The sequence below is a fragment of the Euprymna scolopes genome, chromosome 4 (assembly GCF_053919585.1).
Source record: "Euprymna scolopes isolate OS-2025 chromosome 4, ASM5391958v1, whole genome shotgun sequence".
NCBI classification, from domain to species: domain Eukaryota; kingdom Metazoa; phylum Mollusca; class Cephalopoda; order Sepiida; family Sepiolidae; genus Euprymna; species Euprymna scolopes.
Window position 1 is genome coordinate 167117151 of NC_136485.1, and position 21731 is coordinate 167138881.

Below are 21731 nucleotides of genomic sequence, written 5' to 3' on the forward strand. Positions count from 1 at the left end.
TATCCACAGGACCGTTAAAGTAAATTAAATGATATCACCAATTAATTAATTGCATTAAGACACATCCTCACATACATAAAATAAAAATATAGAAATAACTAAAAAAAAATAACGACACCTGACAAGGAAATCGAAATCACTGTATTAGTATGAAATATCAACATTTATTTACATGTTAGGAATATTAATTCAAATCGTTTCAATGTGTTTTCTTCTAATTTCTATGAACAAAGAGTCACACGTGGCTTGAAACGAATGTAATTAATTGCTGAGGGAAAAACAGTCATTAAATCATTTAAGCGAAATATGCGTGTGTGTGTGTGTGTGTGTGTGTGTGTTCATCACATAAGAAAACAGTAGTTCGAAATAACATTGTTTAAAAAAAGAAATAATTATCGTTTAATGTGGTAATTTTCCATGGTGAGATAATTAAAGTACATGTGCATGGCATGCAAATTCAAGACGGGGGATTTTATTGCTTCCCAGTGGCGGAGTTTCCTTTCATTCAGTCTAGGAGAAGATAAGAGAGAAACTGGGATAAAAACTGGAATGAACTGATTTGATTTTCACTGCAAATCCTTATATAACGATGTTCTGATTGCTGTATGTGGGGAAAACCGTAACTTACCTGAATAGCACGAGTTTCTTGTTTTTTTTTTTCTTAGAGGAAAAAAAAGAAAAAGGAAAAAAAAAGTTAAAATGCCGACGTCGCATTTATATGCAAATTTACGTGTGAGATATGCAAATTAGATGCGAGAGTTTGTTGAACGGGTATAAACGAGGAAGGGAAAGGAACCACCGACGAGTGGGAAGACAGTGTGTTGGGAGAACGCGTGTCGAAACGAAACTATTGAAACTAAATCAAAGAAGACAGAACAACGAATTTGACTCGATTCAAATACTGTAGACTGTACCACTATGCAAGAAAACGTAACATTGTTTCCTTGTTGCATGTGTGCGAGTAGCCAAATCGCAACTTTGTGTTCTTACGCATTCTGATACACATGGGCGTAGAAAACAGTGATTGCTATGAAAATATCTCTGCCAAAGATTTGTTCTGACCGTATGTAACGGTCACAACATGACTCTCTTTCTAGATGATAAGAAGAAGGAATAAAATTATTGCAGATATTTCACTGAGTGTGGGTAGCAAAACGGAGTGGATGTTTAATGTGCCTACCAGATTTGATGAAAGTTGTAGCATCAAGCAATACTGTGGCAGTAGTTAACGAATCTCCTGAGGTTTGCGTCTGTATCGCTGCAGTCTGTGTTGTCGAAAAATGCTTTCAGTTAATCCATGCTGATCGATTTATGTTTGCCATTCTTATCTATCAAAATGTTTTGGATATCTTTGTAAATTGTGAAATGTAATTCAAGTGACCAGCTTCTCTGGGTAAATGTTTGCCGGGCTTAGTGGATAAAGCATGTGACAGTGGTTTGTTATCAGTGAAAATAGTGGAGGTTGAGCCTTCCAGCATGAACCGGAAATGTTTTACCATGGAATAAGCAGCGAACAATTCCTTTCCGAAAGTACTGTATTTTCTCTCAGTATCTTGAAGTCTTCTAGAAAAGAAAGATAATGGTTACCCAGTACCCACAACCATCAACGAGTTGTTGTAAAACTCCTCCGATGCCCACATCGGAAGCATCTACGAATAATACCAATGTAGCATTTGCTAAGGTCTTTTTCAAAACTGAGAAAGAGTGCAGCTCATGTTCGCTTTAAGTAATCCCTTCTTTTTCTTTCTTTTGTAAAGAAGGTCGGTTAAGAGCTGTGCCAATTCAGCACAGTGAGGTAAGAATCGTCTGTAAAAGTTAATGAAACCAAGAAATTCCCGTAGTTTATGAAGAGAAGTGGGAACAGGGTAACTGACAATAGATTGAACCTTCTCAGTCAGGGAACAAATGCCGTCCTTGTCAATTATATGACCAAGAAAAGGTAATGATGAAACACAGAACTCACATTTAATAGTCACGCTGTATTCTGATAGTCTGTGAAATAATTCATTAAGGTGTTAAATATGCTCATCTATGGACGAGCTTGCCACTAATAAATTGTAGATCTATGCGTAAATTAAAGGCAATCCACGTGTAACTGTGTCTATGAACCAGTGAAAAGGTTGGGTTGCATTTCTTAATCTAAAAGGCATTCTAATGAATTCAAAAAGTCTGAATGAAGTAGTTATGGCGATCTTGGGGATGTCTTCGGGGGTCAACAAGGATTTGGTTGTACATGCACACAAGGTTGATTTTAGAGAAAATTGATTTTCCGCTGAATGAATTGGAAAAATCATGCAAGTGAGGGATTGGGTAATTATCCGGTACTGTTTGGCTATTAAATGTCCTATAATCATCACAAGGGCGCCAGTCACCTGTGTCTTCTTGGGGACCATGTGGAGCGATAATGACCAGTTGCTTTGAAAAGGATGAATCATGTTTAGGTCCAGCATGTGTTGAAACTCTTGTTTAGCTGCCTTTAAGTGGTCAGACCGGAGTCTGCACGGATGCATGCTTACATGTAGACCTTGAGTCTGTATATAATGTGTGACATCATGTTTGACAGTATCGTCCATGCAGACAGGTCACATAAGGTTTGGAAAACATCAGAGTATTTTAGTGTATGTGTCTTCCGTGTTTTTTAAAAATATGACTGGGCTTATTTTTGCCAATTTATTGATTCTGCCTTGCACTGATAATCTGGTATTGTTATGCAATATTCTCCCGTGTTTGACGTAGATGAGAATGCCTAAATAGCATAGAAAATCTGTTCCAATTATCGGAAAAGGGAGCTTTGCTAGGTGTATCAGAAATTTGCAGGAATTTTTGACACCCCTAACAGAAAATTGCGAATAAAATATAAAAAAAACTCATAATTTCTCTTTTTAAAGTGGGTTGTTTATTTTCTGTATGGAATATACTTCCAAAATAAACTATTAAAGTTGTTTAAAAAATAATAGAAATATTATTTTTTAAAAAACAGTGTTTACAAAATGTTTACAAAATGCCGGTGTGACTTCATGCAACCATTTTTTTATGTAATGAAATCAATTGAATTTTATGAGTTAAACATTTTTCAATTTTTAAACTTTTAAAAATCTATCAAAATTTTTCTATTGGTTCCATTTTTACGATATTGTAAGGGTCAATGTGAAATTTTATGCTCTTTCCAATAAACCAAATATAATATTTTAGACCAACGTTTTTTTTAATTCATCCCTCCCCCATTTTGAAATGTCTATTAAAATTTTAATAATTTATGTAACAAAGTTTTATATATCACAAATTGAAGATAAAAGATCAATAAAGAAAATATTCTAATTTAAAAAAAAAAAATAATAGTTTTTTGGAAATTTACCTGTAAAGTCAAAAGAGTAAAACCTATTTTTTTACAAAACCACGTTGATTTTTTTTTAAATGAAAGCTCATGTTATGCTTATATCGTCAAGTAAATACCTGATGCTAACGGCAAATTTTTCTATTTCATTCAATGTTTTCTTTTTTTTAGATATTTAAAAAAAAAAAATTCAGTCAATAAAGAAGTATTAAAATATATGAATCAAAAACTCGTGTATTTCATTAAGAGAATTAAAAAAAAAAATCGGTGAACTGGATTTTTTTGTTTTAGGGGGAAAACTTATAAGTGAATGTGCGTTTCTTTTTAACTAAGGAGGACGAAAAATACTAATTTTGATTAACACACGCAATAAAAAGAGAGACATTATTGACGAATCCATATTTGATAAATTTCATATTAGCAGAAAGAGCTCTTTTAAGCTTGGCGCAAAACACGTTATGAAAATGCGATTTTCTACAACCCTCGCTTTAAAAAATCCTTTTATTTAAAAAATACATGGAATTTAAAATATAAGTATGGATAAATTCTTAATAATGAAGAATGGAACTACCCATTTAATAGTATTTTTTTTTAAGTGATTTTTTGGCATTTATATATATATATATATATACATGTATTTATAAGCAAGTCAAAATATGTTGATTTTCTTTATATTTTTTTTAAAGAAAGTCGTTTTAAAAAAACAACTATTGCATAATTTGCTATTAAACCTGTTATTTTTTTAAAATTTGGTCTTTGCTCCTTTAATTGAAAAAAAAATTAGGGTTTGAATTACATTTTTCAAGTAGTTATAAGCTTCGAAAAATAGTAAGTTGAATGATTAAAGTTCTGATCATCATTTTTAATGGCCACTTTTTATTTTTTACACAGTGGTCACTACTTATCAAGGTCTGGAAGCCACTCAGGGATAAGGGTTATTGCAAGTACGTACATTACGTTAGTGTGGAAATTTGATGAAGTGTTTACTTAAGGGGGCGGTTCATTAGGAATTTGTTAACGTTGGACTTGAACACATCCAAGTTGTAGTCAGGTGGGAAGCAGGCAGACGGAACAGAGTTCCACAGGCGTGCAGTTCTAAGAAAGAAGCTTTGTTCATGGAATCCACGTTTTGATTTAGGCACAGATAAAGAGTGGGGGAAATTTTTCAAAGTGGATTCGGCTAGACGGGTGTTTTTCGTGAAAGATTGGCGAGGGGGGATGAGCACCTGCCATGGAAATAACGATAAAACAAGGATAGGCTCGCAACGTCTCTTCTGTGGGAGAGAGGTTGCAGGGTAGAGAAAAGGGCATCCCCCACCAAGCCACGAAGTCTATTTTGTACTCTGTCAAGGCAGGACAGGCTATTTTTAGCAGCTCCTGCCCAGATATGGTAGCAGTATTCCATCCTTGGACGTACTTGGCTTTTATATAGATAGAGAATTGCATCAGTAGTGAGATATCTTCTGGAGTGGTAGAAGGATCCCACCATCTTTCCAGCGACCTTGGCAACAGACTTGATGTACGTGTTCCATTTCAGATCAAGAGTAAAGGTCAAACCCAGAAGCTTGTCAAAACACGGGGCCTCTCTCAGACGAGAGCCATCCATCCCAATTGATGCCAGATGGGGATCAGAGCGTTTCTTTCTGATACTCTAAAGGTTACAATCAGGATTCGGTTCTGGGGTTCGGGAAGGAGTTAGTCACTCGCTCGACAACAGCACGTTTCTCCCCTCTTCTTTTCCAATCACACCACACCACACAATCTGAACGTCAGCAACACAAAATACTTTAAGAGAAGATGTTCACGACTCTTTTCTTTTTTCCCTTCCAGGGAATTTTTCCCAGCTTTTAAATCCTCCTATCTAGAAAAGAAGGAAGAGACGGAGGGGGGGGATAGCTTCTCCCACCATGTCTTGCCTTCCGAAGATGCCCTTAAATGAGCTAGCCATCCTTTCCTTCTCCTTTTCCAACGAGCGATTCAGATACGCCCGGTACGCCCCCCCCTTCCAATACACACCACAGATACACCTAGAGCTTCGCTACCGTGAATATCCATTGAAATGTGCATTTTAAACCTAGGTCTAATGTCATCGATTTGTGATCGTAGGTTGGAATGGGTGAGTGGTTTACGGCTTGTAAAAGAAATGATGTCTACTTGCATCGTTCCTTTATCCGCTTGCTTAGGATAATACTCACTTCTGCTCCTGTATTGACGAAAAAATATATGCCTGAATTCCTGTCAGTGACGTAAAAAGTGCACGTATAGGATGCCAGCTAGGGGTGTCAAGTGTACTGACTGCAATACTGCAACTGCATAGTGCATTTACCACCTGTTTTTTTTTTTTTTTAAATTTTCAAGCTTTTTATTGGAATTTATATGATTAATATACGCTTATGAAAGTGTAAAAATAAATTATTGACATCAAAATAACAAATTAAATTATTGAAATCAAAATAAAATTTCAAATATCCTAAAAAAAAAAAAAAGAAAAACGTATCCAATACATTAATAAAAGCGAAGGGACTGATTTGCCGTGTCACCGCTTCGTTCGAGTAGCATTCCGCAAGAAATTAGGAAGTACATAAGCTGACTATAACCACAAATCTTTTTATGATGTTTGATTAAAAAAAAAAAAAGATTTAATAAATCGTTTCACAAAGAAAATATTGTTTAGATTAGTTCCTGATTAAAAAAAACTTTATAATTAAAAATACACAAGTCTTAGTCTAACAGTCCCGCAGCAAGTGTTGACGGACTTTGCTCGAAGAAAGTCTTTTATTTATTATTTTATGCAAAAATAATCAAGTGCTATTGATTTTTTATAAAAGATATTTTTAAAAATAAAAAGGTGTACTAAACTTGATGTATTTTTTTACAGCAAAATTTTCATGATTTAATTTAAACCCATTTAATAAGTGGAAATTTTTATATCAATACGAAGTTTTTATCTGATACCACTTACGGCGGACTTTGAGTCGCCTATTCTTCTGATTCACCTAAATATGAGAGAAATAAAATTAAAATAATTTTACCAAAGAGATGGATAACGTTGTGAAATGATTCTATTTCATTTTTCTCGCTTTTAAATTTCTGCGAACCAGCTTTCCGGTTGTCCCCTTTACGTCATAATTTACAAATATTATCATCGCCCTCCCCCCCTTTTCCCTACAGTTAATGGATCATCCGAGAGCAGATTATAAAAAAAAGAAAGTAAGTATTGATTGAATTTCTTTGGAAAAGATTATGCTTTTTTGTTGTATGTATTTTTTTTTTTATTGAATCGTCAAACAGGTTTTTTCTTTCGATTAGAAAAAGTGTTTTTTGATAACAAACACTGAAAATAAAGAAGAAATTAAAAAAAAAAAAACAAACAAAAAAAGAAGAAAAAAAACAAAAACAATAACAAACAAAAAAAAACTTCCAAAAATATGCGTTTAACATAATTTTAGATTCTTGTTCAGAATCCACCTATATTAAAACACACAAATAAAGAATTTGTATGATATACGTACTCGTGACGAAATGAAAATATCACATTAAAATAGTATCGGAAATTGATTGTTGCAATATTTTTGATATTCTACCGAAGGTAGATATTTATTCATAAATATTTATAAAATAAATAAATACAAAATGAGACACAATGCCAAAAAGGGAATGGGGGGGGGTAATGTTGACCTTTTTAACGTGTGTTTTAACTTTACTAAGCTCTTTCACCATAATACTAGAATAGCTCCATGAATAACCTACTTAAAAGAAATCGAAATAACATATACTTGATATGGGGAATGAGGGAATAAACATTTTGAATACAACAAAATAAATGAGATATATAAGATAAAAAAACAAAAACCAGGAGTGTTAGTAAAAGAACTCCCATTAGTAAATGTGACAGTGTAGCAAACTGTAGTAAGCAAAAATCAGGAACAAAGATAGGAAATAGTCAGTTTCGCCCTGCACCGCCCACCTCTAGAAGAGAGGGATTTCTTGGCTGTAATGACCATAGAGAAAGAAGAAGAAGGAGACAAAAAAAAAATAGGCAGAAGAAAACTCGCTTCTTGCAGATTCGGGGTTCGTCACAAAGAACAATCCAACCGCCAGAACCACTTATACACAATCTGCAAAACACCGCCTGACTGCTTCACAGTGTCCTGCCTTTATAGCATTCAGGAATTATATATTTGCATAATCGTGCGAGAGCACATGCGATTCTGCGAGAATTGCATGGGGTCAAAGCCAATAAAAAACCATGGACGCCATCTTGGAACTCTCTTCCGCTTGGCCCGCAACACAACAACAGATGTATCCGCGGTAAGCTCTTTATTTCCCCCCATTTCGGTTATTGCCAATTCCGCTACAGACAGATAAGTAGTTTTGCCAGTACCCAGGGAAACTTACTTTATTTGAATAACTCGAAAGTGGGCCTACATTTCTGACAAGAGCAAATCTGCAAATAATTAGGATTGGGAATGGGGATTATTGAATCAAAAATTGGAGGGGAAAAATGTGGCAAAGGGATAAGTACAAAAGTAAAAAGGACAGTTGAAAGATTGTCTATAGTTTTTTAGGGGAATTATGTTTTGGTCATGTAAATTCATTCGACGTACGAGTTGTGTTCACGCTTGGCGAAACATTTGCTTGTTCTCAAAGTAAAAAAAAGAACAAAAAAAAGGGTCAGAATTTTTCAACTCTCAGCGTTGTACTTCGTTCTTGCCCAACCAGCCGCCTTATTTTACTTTTCATCCTCTTCCCAACTGACAACAACCCCATATGCATGCTGGTGCTACCAGATCAGGCTGTCTATTGGCTTCCTGAGACGAAATGCACCTACATCGATTTTCTATTTTTGTTTTCTATTCTCTATTGTAAAACTTAATTATGTTCTGCAAAAACAAAAACAACAACCTCCTTCCCCTCTTCTTTCCTTTTCCTTCCCTACTTCCCAACCCCGTCAACCCCCTCTCTCCCACTCCTTTTTTTTTTTATTTTTGCCCTGTTGGTAGGGCACTAGAATAAGCCGACTGCCCCTCTGCAGAGGGTAAAACCCCTTAATTGGGCAACCAGTTAGCCATGGGTTGCTATCCATAATGCCTTAGGACGTGATCCTGGTGATTGAGCTAACCTAGACCTGGGTGCATAAAAGTCTAGGCACTGCAACACATTACTTCGGTCCTTACTTTGGCTAGACAGGCAGTTGGAAAGGCCCGATCCGACCAATTGGCTAGTCACGCCAAGCCCTAGCACTTACACCCAAAGTACCACAACAAAGAACAAAACTTAAAGGTACTCCCATCTTTTTTTTATTTTTCTTCCCCCACTACAAAAAATAGGCAAACCAAGTAAGTGCTAGAAGGTGGTGGCAAGGGTCAATCAATTGGAAAGACCAGAACTCAACACTTCATCTGAACAAATGTATTTTTGAGGACATATTGAACAGAAAATATAGTGCTTGAGAACTCCTTACCAAAAGAGTATATCCTCCATGTAGCCCCGACGTGATCAAGGCAAATGGGTTTCCCCCTTACTATGCCCCAATTTTGGACTCCACGGTGGGTAGGTAAGTGGTTGATGAAAAATAAATCCCAAAATCCATGGCTGATAAAAACAAATGCATCCCCCTCAAAACCCTTAAAAGAAACTATTCCTCTGACTCTGACCTCTCAAGCTCAGATGAAGAACAAAAATTAAAAACTAGAAAAACCGTTCCAACCATAGATGAAGGAAACTTCCCACGATTCTTGGTTATCGAATTAATCGAAAATAAAAAAATTGGAAATTTATCACTTTTTCTAATAGAAAAGACATTATCCACAAAAAGTAAACCAAAAATGATCAAAAAAACAAAAGATGGAAATCTACTAGTTGAAATAACCAATCTTAGAGGTGCTCAATCTCTACTCAAAATGAAGAACTTCCATGAGTATAAGTGCAAAGTGTTTCCCCATAAAACACTAAATACTTCGAAAGGAGTAGTTCAAAGTTATGAACTATCGCTAGCAACTGAAGAAGAATTAAAACCTGAATTAGAAAAACAAGGAGTAATCAACCACATCCGCATAAACATAAAAAGAAACAATAAAATAATAACCACCAACACATACATATTAACGTTTAACAAACCCACAATACTTAAAGAAATGAAAATTGGCTACTTAAATGTAAAAGTAGACCAATATATCCCAGCTCCATTAAGATGTTTCCATTGCCAAAAATATGGACATTATACAGAAGCCTGTAAAGGAATAAAAATATGCGGAAAATGCGGCAACAAAGAGCTTAACCACACCGAAGAAAAATGCATAAATGAGGGGAAATGCGCTAACTGCAAAGAAGATCACCTGGTCTTCTCTAAAATGTGCAAAACATATAAAAAAGAAAGAAATTATAGAAGTAAAGTACAAAAAAAACACAACCTTTCCAGAAGCCTGAAAAATAGTTGAGACTTACATGAAAGAAACACATATGCTGAGACAACAAAAAAGACAACTAAACCATGCCAACATAATGAAATACATGATCAATATAGGGAACTGATAAGTAATCTGATTACATTAAACATTAAAGAATGGCCAGAATTTCAAAATAGCCTAAAAGACTCAAATCTGGGAAACAAAATACAAATAACAAATCCAAAGAAAATAATATTGCATCCACAACAAAACCATTAAAAAAATTATCACAGAAACAAACAAAACAACCACCAGAAATTAATAAAAACATAAGCAATGATAAAACTGCAGATAGAGAACGTTCCGGAAAAGAAGAAAACCAAGCTATAGACACTCAAAATAGACTCCAAATTCTAGAAAAAATGGAAACCGAAAACACCCTAGATAAACAAGAAACCAAACACAAGTAATCAAGAGGGGAAAAATGAACAAAAAGCCAAAACAGCAACATTTCAAGCAAGATCCAGATCGACGTCCGATCCAAACAAAAAAAGAAAAAAACCCAGCAAAACACTTCACCAAAGACACAAACTCCGACAAAAGATAAACCCTCTACTTCTAAAGAGATGGAAATCGACAAAAACTAAACAATCTCATGGCTAGAAATAAAACAACAAATTATCCAATGGAATTGTCGTGGAATAAGATCTAACTATAATGAACTTCTTATACTTATCTCACTCTTAATCCAGCCATTGCCTGCTTACAAGAAACCTTCCTACAAAACAATAACCATTTCAAAACACCAAACTATGAACAATACAACTATTTCCATAACACAGATCTTCGTGCTAATGGAGGCACCTCAATTCTTGTAAGGAATAACATACCTCAAAGCAATTTCTCTGTCAAAACAAATCTCCAAGCAATTACAACTCAAGTCACATTGCACAAAACAATCACAATCTGCTCAATATATCTCCCTCCTCATGAACCAATAAATGAAAATGAACTAGAAAATTTAATAAAACAACAACCTTCACCATTCATTCTCCTAGGAGACTTTAACTGCCACAGTACGTTATGGGGATGTAAAGTCACAAACTCAAAAGGAAACAAAATTGAACAACTAATTAACAAAAATAACTTATGCCGTCTCAACCAAAAAAATCCCACATACTTAAATCCAACAAACGGATCAACTAGTGCCATTGATCTTATCATATGTGATCCATCAAGCTTCTTGGATTATAGATTATACATGGATCACTTATGAAGAACCCTGTGGAAGTGATCACTTCCCTATTATAATCAATTACAGTAACTCCATCCAAAACCACATACCCAGGTGGAACACAAACAAAGCCAACTGGGCCGAATTTAAAGAACTTTGTTCACTAAAATTAACAGAACATCAAATCCAAACAATAGAAGAATTTACGGAAGTACTCATAACAATAGCCAAAAAATGCATACCCAAAAATTCTCCTCCTGAAAAAAAAAACAAACCATAGTTCAATCCAGAATGTAAAACGGCCATTAGATAGAGAAAGGCAGCCTTAAGAAAATTGAAAAAACAACCAACAACTTAATAGAATACAAACACCAAAGAGCTAAAACTCGAAAAACAATTAAGGAATGCAAAAGATCCTGCTGGCAACAATTTGTCAACAAAATCAACATCACCACTAAACCCAAAACCGTCTGGAAAATGATTAGAAAAATAACTGGAAAATATAATCCAAATCCAATCAAAACACCTTCTCACAAATGAACAGAAAATAACTGATAAAAAAGATATTGCTAACACATTAGCTAAAACCTTTGCCGAAAATTCATCATCAAAACACTACAATAGACAATTTCAAATACTTAAGAAACATGAAGAAAAGTACAAAATAAACTTTAACTCCAAAAACCAAGAGCCTTACAATTAAATCTTCTCACTCAATGAACTAGAAACCGCCATAGAAAAATCCCATAACTCAGTTGTAGGACCAGATGAAGTGCACTACAGCTTCCTTAAAGAAATTCCACCCGAATCATTAAAACTCCTTCTCAAAATTTATAATAAAATATGGGAAACAAAAGATTTCCCAACTTCATGGAAACAAGCAACAATAATACCGATACCCAAATTGAGAAAAGATACATCAAACCCAGAAAACTACAGACCAATACCACTCACAAGCTGTCTATGCAAAACGTTTGAAAGACTGATTAACTACCGTCTTATATGGTATCTAGATGATAACAAAATAATTTCTAAAATCCAGTGTGGATACCAAAAAAAAAAAAAATCGAGGAATGTATAGACCACATCACTAACCTCGAAAATTACATCAGAGAAGCTTTTATCAATAAGGAACGCGTAACATCTGTTTTTTTTTTTTCGATCTTGAGAAAGCATATGAAGCTACCTGGAAACATGGTATCATAAAAGATCTCCACAACATTGGACTAAGAGGCAGACTACCTGAATTCATAAAAAACTTCCTAATAGACAGATCTTTCCAAGTTCGCATAGACTCGACTTTATCAAACCCACAAAATAAAAAAAGGAGTGCCCCAAGGCAGCATATTATCAACAACTATCTTTAACGTAAAAATCAATAAGATTATAAAAGAACTCTCTCCTGATATACATAGCTCCATATATGTAGATGACTGCTCAATCAGCTACAGATCTAAATACACTCACACTATTGAAAGAAAACTACAGCATAACATAAATAAAATTAATAAATGGGCAACTAAAAATGGTTTTAAATTTTCCAAAACTAAAACAAAATGCTTCCATTTCTGTAACCAATGCAAACTCCACCTGACCCAACCTTACAGATTGAAGGCGAAAAAATTCCATCCGTAAACGAACACAAGCACCTGGGAATCATTTTTGACAAAAAACTAAATTTCATTCCACACATTAATCACATAAAAACCAAATGTAACAAAGCATTACAACTCCTACGAGTCATCGCCCATACAGATTGGGGAGCTGACAAGAACACACTACTCAAACTATATAGAGCATTAATTAGATCAAAAATAGATTATGGTAGCTTCATATATCAATCCACCAGAAAGTCATATATAAAAACCCTCAATATGCCACTCCGGACTAAGACTAGCACTAGGAGCATTTCCAACCTCCCCTGTAGAAAGCCTGTATGCTGAAGCCCATGAAACTACTCCAATGCTTAGAAATCAAAACTTTGGTCTATGGTACTACACAAAACTTACAGCCAACCCCGCAAACCCAGCACACAATAGCATCCAAACCGTAAACACCTTTTTGACCAAAAAGAAAATGCAATCAAAACCTTTGGACTTAGAATAAAATCGATTTCCAAAGGAGCAAATCTACCCATAACCAAAATTCACGAAACTCTCCTACTCAAAACCCCTCCCTGGAAAATCGTATCCCCTAACATCGACCTAAGTTTAAGTAAATATGAAAAGAAACATACTCATCCAATAACTTATCATCATGATCTCGATAAAATCAAAGAAAAGTATCCAGACCATACACACATCTATACAGATGGGTTTAAACAAAATAAGCAACAGCTAGTGCAGCAATACTCAATAAATCAATCAAAAAACAATCAAACCTCCCAAAAGAAACCTCAATCTTCAGTGCTGAAATACATGCTCTAATCCTAGCTCTCAAACTCGCCTCCAATAACAAAAAAAAAAAATTTATAATCCTTTCAGACTCCCAATCTACTCTAAAAGCGATTAAAAATAAAAAAGATGAACAACTCCCTAATCGCAAAATTGCTCCAAAAATTAACTGAATTAAACAGTAAAAAAGAAATCATTTTCTGCTGGATACCGAGCCATTCCGGTATTAAAGGTAATGAATTAGCAGATTAAGCAGCAAAAAAACGCCTTAAATCAACCAATCGATGCAAATTTTAAAATTCCATACATAGATCTAAAAAGACGTATCAACGTATATACAACAGAGAAATGGCAAACCTACTGGAATGAACACCCTAACAACAAACTTCACGAAATCATGCCAAAAATCAAGAAACAAGAACAAAATACGAAATTAAACAGAAAAGAAGAAGTCAAACTAACAAGAATAAAAATAGGACATACTCACTTAACCCACTCATATCTCCTAAAAAAAAGAGAGCCAACCCATCTGTATACCTTGTCAAACACCACTCACAATCAAACACATATTAATCGAATGTATTGATTTTGTAACAGTAAGAAATCTATTCTAAAAAGAAAACAATATTAAAGAGTTATTTGATAAAAACAATCCCCACACCATACTCTCATATCTTAAAAAAATTGGCCTTTATAAAAAATTAAAAAGAACCCTTTATACAAAGGTCCTAGATATGACCTAAAACTATATCCGATGGTGAGGCCCCAGCTTGCAAGCCTTGGGGAGTGTGGAGCCATCCTTAAATTGCCATTGCTCCCAGGTCCACTCTGACCCAGAGTGGTAGTACCTGTTAGGGTCGCAACTATGGTTTAAATAGAATCCGATATAAAAAACAAATATACTCCATTAAAAAATCGTTCCTCAAAATCACTGGATTCGGCATTAAATAACCTGAAAAAGGTTGATATGCCATAAAACAAAAACAATCAACCATCATATGCATGAGATAAATGTTCCTCGCATGGAGAAAAATAAATGTATTTTTATACTGTCACCTCAAACCATGATAGTACATTTATCTTATTTTTTGTACCAGATGGGTTTCTGATTTGAGTGTCAGTGCTTCTCTACAATGAGCACATTCCAACCATAGGCGCTTATGCTGTGGTTCTCAACACCATTATTACGGGAGCCTTATAACATAATGCATACTCTTGCTAAGTTAAACTGTGGAAAAAACAAATCTAGTTTACTCTACGTAAACAGTTTAAAACTGTCAACATTCGTTCAGGTTAGCCAAAATCCTCTTATACTAAAGGCACTTCCAATACCACTTAAGATTAACGTGAAACTTTCACCCAACTTTTGTTGAAATTTGCTGAAGAGAGTTTCACCTACTCCAACTTAATATACATTGTTAGGTGGTATTTGAAAATGAGCAAAAGCTGGAGAGCAGTGAAGGTCTCATCTCCATAAGCCTCTTTCTGTTGTGCCAACCAAATCACGCCTCTCCCAACAGCTAGCAAGCAAAAAAAAAAAAAAAAAAAAAACATAACTTTCCTCCTTCTTCCTGGTGGGTGCCCAATTACAACATGAGGAAACTGGATCCAAGACAAAGAACTGTCCATTTAAAGTGTGGACCATGAAGCCTTAAACTAACTCACACAATGGTCATACAATAATGCAGTGGAAGAAAGCAGAATCGAGATCTTCTTTCCAATCTCTGCATTGGGCACAACGAGATGTCTCTAAAAAATCTGCTACATAAAGTCTTTTGCAACTCAGAGGGCATTTTTAATTACCAGTCAGGTGAGTGATGCCTCATAATTATTGAAGCAGCTTATCCCAGACGCCCAAGGCCATATTAAGCTCCCTGTTCGAAAAACTGAGCTCCTCAATACTATCATCTCGAAAGGGTCTCTCTCACCATAGCTCTAAATAGAGCCTTATGGGACAACACTCAGGCGTCAGAGTGACTCTCTTTCATCTATAGAAGGAACTTCAAAGATTGTCGACGCTTGTGATAAAAAGAGCACTTGTTTTGGGTCAATCTGTGTGCCTCCCGCTCAGCCAAGTGCACACTTTTCAAAGCTGGAAAGGCTTTTTTGATGTCTTCCTTCCAGAATTCACCGTGTCCTTCACATTCGGTCCAAATACATTAAGCAATTGTACTGTTTTAAAAGAATTCTTTTTAGCATGTATTTTAATTACCGCCTCTTAGTCTGGGGTAAACTTATATATTTTTTCCCATGTAAAATAAGGGTCTCTTTTTCCTGGGTTCTCGCTCTGCTGAGGGGCTTCTTTGTCTCTTTTTTAATGTTCAAGTGGTGGGCAAGAGGGGTGCTGGAAAAGGCAGCATGTCAATTTTCATAGGGGAAAGAGTTGAGTGTTTGGGGTGTGTTACAGGGAGTGCAAATCGGTGAAGATTTTGATGTCTTAAATTTTAGCAGATGAACTGAGGGGGTGTCAGTTTTTCTTAGGGGTGAAGGGAGAAAGAATTTTTCTGGAAAGAGATGCTGGAAACTCAGTTGTTTTCTTCATTTATTTTTTTATTATGTAAGGATTCCTTTAACTTTAAAAGCTTCTTGAATTTATTTCCCCGAGGTCCTTGCTTGATCTAATTTTGATTTTTTTTTTCTTCTTGTATGAGGGTTTGGGCATAGGACTTGAAGGGACTAACTTCCATTCGTTTTTTATTTAGAGATTCGTTAGGGGTTATCTGAACTTGTGTCGCATGGTGAAGTGTGCACACGCACACACACATACATACATGACAGCTGGTAACCAAAATGCATTGAAAGATTGGGATCAGACTGTCAAAATGGATGTCGCTGATGGTGAAAGGTCAAATATTTGATGCTTACAGCTGTCAAAGTTAATGCACCTGTAGAAAGCAGGTCACATATATAGCCCAGAGAAAAAGCAAACAGCCAGCAGACAAAGCAACATTAGATGAGCTCGTGGTTCTATCCCCCACCTTCCTATCCACCCACTCTATCTCTAGCTTGGCACACACACACACACACACACACACACACACACACACACACACACACACACACACACACACACACACACACACACACACACACACACGAGGCAATAAAGAAAAAAGGGTATACTTTTTATATTTAAAAAAAAACAACAAAGTTTGTGTTACAAGTTTTTCTGGCTGATAAAAAAGCAACCACCGTGCATGCGACTACTCCACATTTGGGGAGAGTAATACTGTTTTTTTTTGTGGGGTAGTTGTCAACTCTACCTTTTGGTCATTGTTTTTAGGATCTAGATGTTCCAAAACTCAGTTCTTTAGTTTTGCTAGCATTAATCTTGTGGAACATGTAAACGTCAGTTATTTCATTTCCCTCTATATCCAACAAGCCAGCTTCTACCAGCAATAATGATGGATAATTTCTCTTCTACGGCTTCTAAATAGTAAGATACTTTTTGAAAAGCTTCCTTGTTTAGTAGTATTTCAAACGTCCACATACTGCTATATTTATTCTCATCAATCCCAGTAATATCACTGTATTTTAGGAAGAACCGCAGAAGATATTCCCCTAGGACCAACCCCGGAACCTTGAAGATGGATACTGTGGTCCTCCTATGTCTCACATACTTTATTCAGAGTATAAGTAATATTTGTTTCTTCGTTAGTGCTACACATTCTTCTTCAGATTCGAAAAGGGCACTCCAAGTGTTGTACCCATTTGATTTTGTGATTCTATCTGCCTTATCCCAACTGTCACAGTAAGTTTAGTAATTATGCCTTTTGTGGATCTTATTAATTTCTTGTTCTTCCTGCATGTTTGTGAATTCCTTTAAACATGGCAAATCTAATTTGATTCCCGTTTCTGTAATGTATTTAATAGATTATTTTGCATTTTTAAGAAACTTTTCAATATTGATCTTGACAGTAATCACAATAAAAAATAACAGGCACTTTAGAGACATTTGAACAAGCTATACTAAAGAGGGTATGCTTAAAAAATTGGATGGTTCTATTTATAGACACTGGCAATAGGAACTGACCAATTAAATGGAGCCACGTTCTGCTAGCAACCAACTAGAAACTGGAATTATTCCATAAAAATACTGGATCTTTTAGAATTCTAACACATTTTCATCTTCATGTGAGAAGAAACTATATTCTTCCTCTCATGGTTTATATAGATTGGCTACCCATCGAAGAATAGAATCTATTTTTTGTCTTAAGAATTTATACAGATTGGTTACCCATCAGAAACTCTTCTAAAATTAAAAATAGCTTTCAATTAAAATTGATTAAGTAGTTTTATTTTTAATTGAGAAAATCAAATTTTATGAGTATCCAAGGAATAAAATCTTGTCTGTCATTTTGGAAAAAAATCTCAAGAAACAAGTGAGATAACTGTATAATAATTAAGAGATTTATGTTGTAATGCCAACGAATTTCCAATAATCACTTAAAAATGATGCTCTTTTTAAATTTAAACTACTTGATCAATTTACGTCATTCTTGGAATATGATATTTCCATTTTGCTATGAGTACTTACATCATATAGATTTTTCTTTATTTTTGTTTTTTGATGTAGGGAATATTCTGGACAATTTTATTGCCAGTAATAGAACAAAACGGTGCAGTACATAGCAAAACGTACATGGAATTTTTGCACACATATCATGTGATTATACATGTGGCGCAAGTGTATGTATAGAGTTCAGTAATCTGCAGTGTGCATTATTTTTCTTCCTGCTTTGTTCTTTGTCAGCTATAATCTTAAGCAGTGGCTGTTGTAGCTGTCATATATTCTATCTGTATTAAGTACTACATATCTTTTGGTGTCAACGAATAGGGGTATCACCAGAGTGATTGACTCATACCAACCAGAAGCTCTGACATAGAAACATGATTTGCCAGACTTTTTACAGCACCTATGTGATTTCGTTCCTTCTAGCAAGATTTAGAGCCAATATCCTGACAGAGAGACCATAGACATTCGAAGACAGTGTCTAGTAGGAATTCAGAGTAGGCTACTAGCCGGAATTTATAAAAATAGAAGTTATGAAATATGAAGAAGAGTTGCATTTTGTATAAAGAAAGGATTGTTGTATCCACTGCTAGGTAGGAAGAAAGATAAAAACTGTTTTGAAAATTTAAATTTCGTTGTTTTAATATTTTTTTTTAATTACGAATGCGCCAACATTCAGTCAAAAATTCACCATTCACATTCAAAATGCCTACTTTTATAGGTTTTCAGATATGCTTACAAGATTGGGAGTCTCTATTCCAAAAGCCGTTCTTAGCATGGGAAGGTTGGTGGTGTTTATTTCAAAAGCCGTTCTTAACATGGGAAGGTTGGGGGTGTTTATTTCAAAAGCCGTTTTTAACATGGGAAGGTTGGGGTGTTTATTTCAAAAGCCGTTCTTAACATGGGAAAGTTGGGGGTGTTTATTTCAAAAGCCGTTCTTAACATGGGGATGTTGGGGTGTTTATTTCAAAAGCCGTTCTTAACATGGAGAGGTTGGGAGTGTTTATTTCAAAAGCCGTTCTTAAACATGGGGAGGTTGGGGGTGTTTATTTCAAAAGCCGTTCTTAACATGGAAGGTTAACGTGTTTATTTCAAAAGCCGTTCTTAACATGGGAAGGTTGGGGGTGTTTATTTCAAAAGCCGTTCTTAACATGGAAGGTTAACGTGTTTATTTCAAAAGCCGTTCTTAACATGGAAGGTTAAGGTGTTTATTTCAAAAGCCGTTCTTAACATGGGAAGGTTGGGAGTGTTTATTTCAAAAGCCATTCTTAACATGGGAAGGTTGAGGGTGTTTATTTCAAAAGCCGTTCTTAACATGGGAAGGTTGGGGGTCTTTATTTCAAAAGCCGTTCTTAACATGGGAAGGTTTGGAGTGTTTATTTCAAAAGCCGTTCTTAACATGGGAAGGTTGAGGGTGTTTATTTCAAAAGCCGTTCTTAACATGGGAAGGTTGAGGGTGTTTATTTCAAAAGCCGTTCTTAACATGGGAAGGTTGAGGGTGTTTATTTCAAAAGCCGTTCCTCATTGTCAAGCACATCCAAAACCTACAAAAGTCAACATTACGAATGTGAACAGTGAGTTGGACTTAATGTAAAAAATACCAAATTCTATTTTTCGTTTAAAAATTTTATTATTTCTTTTTTGTCAATAAAAGTTTATTTTTATTAAAATATCTTTCGTTTTCTTTATTACAAAAGTACAATTGTTGAATTTTATTCTTTTAATCTTTCGATTGTATTGATGCATGTGCAATTAAAATAGATTAAAATGGAAGAAAATTTACATTTCCGTCCAATTTTCAAAACAACTCCATAACAGAGCACTGTCAGCAAGTTTTACCAGAAAGGAAATGGGCTACCTTAGTTTAGTTACAAGAACAAACTTTTTCATAGCAATTGATATCAATTTCATTTACAGTTTTATCAACACAACAGGAATAATCTGGAAATAATTATTTAGACAAGAATATGAAAATATGTTGATTTTGTAGGTGCACATGTACTAGAAATACATGATTGAGTTTTATATATGTACAATATTAATATATAAATACATAGAGGACTGGAATACCTACTAGACACAGTCCTCGAATTCCAAGGTTTCTCTGTACAAGGGTTTGTCAGAACAACCTGGCATGAGGACACTTTACCCTACAAGTAAATCCAGACTAAATATTCAAAACCACACATTATTCATGGCCCAAATAAAGTCCCCTCAATATGGCTAACTCGCACTGACTTTTACAAGAATACTGTACCTTTTCTAAGTGATGTTACCTCAAGTAACTGCATTAAACTGTATACTCCACGAGACTAGACGAATTCTTGTCCTGGAATCCAGTAAGACTAAAAGACTACAAGAAAGATATACTATAAAATATTTAAATGGTCAATTAAAAAGAGGAAAATTATGTTCTCAACTTCTTTACTAACTCAGTGTTTGAGATGTAAAGGAGAACTTGAAAATTCGTCTTGACCTAAATTTAACTGTAAATAGAAATTTACTAATCCTATCCTCACACATGCATCTTTAATCCAATAAGCAGCAAAATCTTATCCCTTCACTTTAGATAGCCCTACAGGCATAGAAACCTACTCTAATAGTTTATTCTCTCAAACTGCTAGAATTTGGAATCCCTTTCTGTTTCCCCCATAAGTTGAAATTTAAATGTAATGCAAATAGACATCTTGCTTCTCAGCTCCCTTCATAGTACCCCTTGTGTTTCAATTTGCAATATACCTTGTTTGGGGTGATAAAGTGTAACAAAAGATCATATTGTTTGGATTATCATAAAACTTTCATTGATAGATTCAGATTCATCCAAATGACAGATCTGGTTAGTCCAGAAAACCATCAAAGCACATTCTATTAAAATACTTGTAAAAAAAAAATAGGAATATGACATTGTGGTGATGGAACAGAGGTTGGAGCTTGCCCAACAATGCAGATTCAATTAGATTTGAGATTCATTTTGTTTCTGTTTGTCTACTAGTGAGAAACTAGAGATAGATGCAACCCGTATGTAAAAAACATTTTAAAAGTAAAATGGCCGTAATCAGGTTTAATTCACACTTTCCATAAGCATTGAGATTAGGATTTAATTTCTCCATATATTTTCTATATTAATATGTATCATATTGTAACATAGTAAAGATCTTATGCCAGTAAGTAGCAATTAAGTTAGCTAGTGTGAAATTTTATGAAGGTCACTCTTAGTGCATGTCAGGATAATCTATCTACCAACAGAATTGTACAGAGATAAGTGATATGATTTGAATTTTTTATATAAATTTCCCATTATATGAGAATTTTTTAATATACATACCTCGTTATATGAGCATTTTAAAAATATATCCCTCGTTATGTAATCATTTTAAAATACATCCCTCATTAGATAAACTTTTAAAATATATATATCTCATTATATGAGAATTTTAAAATATGTCCTTTATTATATGAATATTTTGAAATATATTTCTTATTATATAGGCATTTTTAAGAATACCGAGCATTTTCTGAGCATTTAAAAAAATATATGACTAATTATATAATAATTTCAAAATAGATCCTTCATTATATTATATGAGCAGTTTTTTAATATATCCCTCATTTTATGAGCATTTTAAAATATATTCATCATAATATGAGCCTTTTGAAAACATCATTTATCATATGAGCATTCTAAATATATATATACCTCATTATATGAGCATTTTAAATATATATGCCTCAATATATAAGGATTTCTATGGAAATGGGAACAGCACTAACCATATGCAGGTCTAACCGACTTCCTCTAAAGGAGAAAGTTCCATGAGAGTATGAAATTCACAAGTGATCTCTAATTGCTTGTATGTCCCTGCAAGGG

The 21731-nt window shown here is 34.7% G+C and overlaps 1 protein-coding gene across 2 annotated transcripts in view; it reads left to right on the forward strand.

Moving 5' to 3' along the window:
• Positions 1–21731, forward strand: part of LOC145270013 (uncharacterized) — a 76695-nt gene that overhangs the window by 48196 nt on the left and 6768 nt on the right. The window contains exon 1 of one of the 2 annotated variants that reach the window (XM_080125649.1): positions 5881–6544. The exons of the other annotated variant lie outside the window; for it this stretch is intronic. The gene's annotated coding sequence lies outside the window, so the exon portion shown is untranslated. Of the gene's footprint in view, positions 1–5880; positions 6545–21731 lie in introns of those variants that run through there. 2 annotated transcript variants of the gene reach the window in all.